Source organism: Berghia stephanieae, chromosome 11 (genome assembly GCF_034508935.2).
Source record: "Berghia stephanieae isolate SIO BIC M18660-M18661 chromosome 11, UCSD_Bste_1.3, whole genome shotgun sequence".
NCBI lineage: Eukaryota > Metazoa > Mollusca > Gastropoda > Nudibranchia > Aeolidiidae > Berghia > Berghia stephanieae.
The window spans coordinates 40,442,790-40,444,591 of NC_088370.1; positions in this window are offsets into that span (position 1 = coordinate 40,442,790).

Below are 1,802 nucleotides of genomic sequence, written 5' to 3' on the forward strand. Positions count from 1 at the left end.
GCCTAGTGAGTCGTCGTTAGTAGTGCTCATGGAAACAAGTGGTCCCATTGGTTGAACTATTGAATACAACTCACGGTTTGTTTTCTTTTGTGACCAAAGACTGGTATTTTCACGTCATTTTTTGGTCAGTGTCAGACTATAGATAGAATGAAGATGACGTCACTCAAGCCTTTGTTATTGTACTTTGCCATCCGCGTTTGTGAGTACTTCTCACTAAACTGTATCAACCGCACTATAAAAGTTCATGGTTACACACAGTTTTGTGTGTTGGTCGGTTATACTTCCGGATGGCAATGTTATGAGCTTCTTAGCCAAGCGCTCGGATGACCAAAACCTTGTGTTTCCATGAATGTTTATAGTCAGGTTAATACAGTTCAGTCAGTATTACTCATAAACGCGGATGGCAAAAACCAATAACAAAGACCTGAGTGACGTCATCTTCGAACTATCTATAAGTTAACGATGGCTAAAGTTGTCTTTAGTAGTATTCAAGGAAACGAGTGATCTCATTGGTTGAACTGTTGAATCCAACTCACGATTTGTTTTCTTTTGTGGCCAAAGACTCGTCTTTTGACGTCATTTGGGGGTTAGTATCAGGCCATCGGTTTACAAAGGCCACGGTCATAGCCATAAGGCCCGCGGAGCCGGACTTCTATAACGTTAAATGGACAACAGTAATTGCTCGATAACAAACTTTTGGTACGACGCCCGTCTACTGCAAAGAGCTTTCTGCTAGACGTAACACAGATCCAGCTTCCCAAGATTCGCGAAATACCAGGTATAAGAGTTTTTTGCCGATATGAGGGTCATCTAAATCGACCAATCCTTTTTTTTTTTTTGAAGAAGAGATTTCTGGCCAAATTTTTAAAAAGCCGTTTTCCCGGAGTGCGTCGGTCAGCTGGTTAAAGGTCAGATCCTGAAGCCTTTTGTTTTTCGTTTCTTTCTTCTCCTTTCTTTTTATTTTCCAAACAAAGCACACGACCACAAAGACAAACAAAGCCAATTATTAATAGATAGAACAAAGATGACGTCACTCGTGTCTTTGTTATTGTTTTTTTTTATTTTGCCATCCACGTTTATGAGTAATTCTCACTGAACTGTGTATTATCCAGACCATAAAAGTTCATAATTACACATAGTTTTGTGTGTTGGTCCGTTATACTTCCGGATGGCAATGTTGTGAGCTTCTTAGCCTAGCGCATAATATCCATAAAAAATTACGTGTGTCGGGTTACTGGAGGGGTTTTGGTGCTATGCGTTTAGATAAAATACTGACAACATCCTCCAATCGAAGATATTGTACCGACACCCAAAACTCTATGTGTAACATTAAACGTTTATAGTCTGATTGATAGACTTTAGTAAGGAGTAATCATTAAAATGGCTGTCTAAAAATAATAACAAATTGCTGAGTGACGTCAATGTTGTTCCACCTATATTAAAGGATACTTGGTATCTTTTGCTTTAAACACACCATAGCTACGCTATCTCTCCTCCTCCCTCTACCCCTCCCTCTCTCTCTTTCTATCTCTCTCTCTCTCTCTCTCTCTCTCTCTCTCTCTCTTTTATATATATATATATATATATATATATATATATATATATATATATAATGCAAATTGTCACTCACATTTTTTGTGGCCGAGACTTTCGTTTCTGTGTCTCTTTACACGTCCTCAGTCGGCGTAATCCTTAATAATTATTATTAAGGATTACGCCGACTGAGGACGTGTAACGAGACGCAGAAACGAACGTTTCGGCCACAAAAAATGTGAGTGACAATTTGTATTCGATATTAGCTC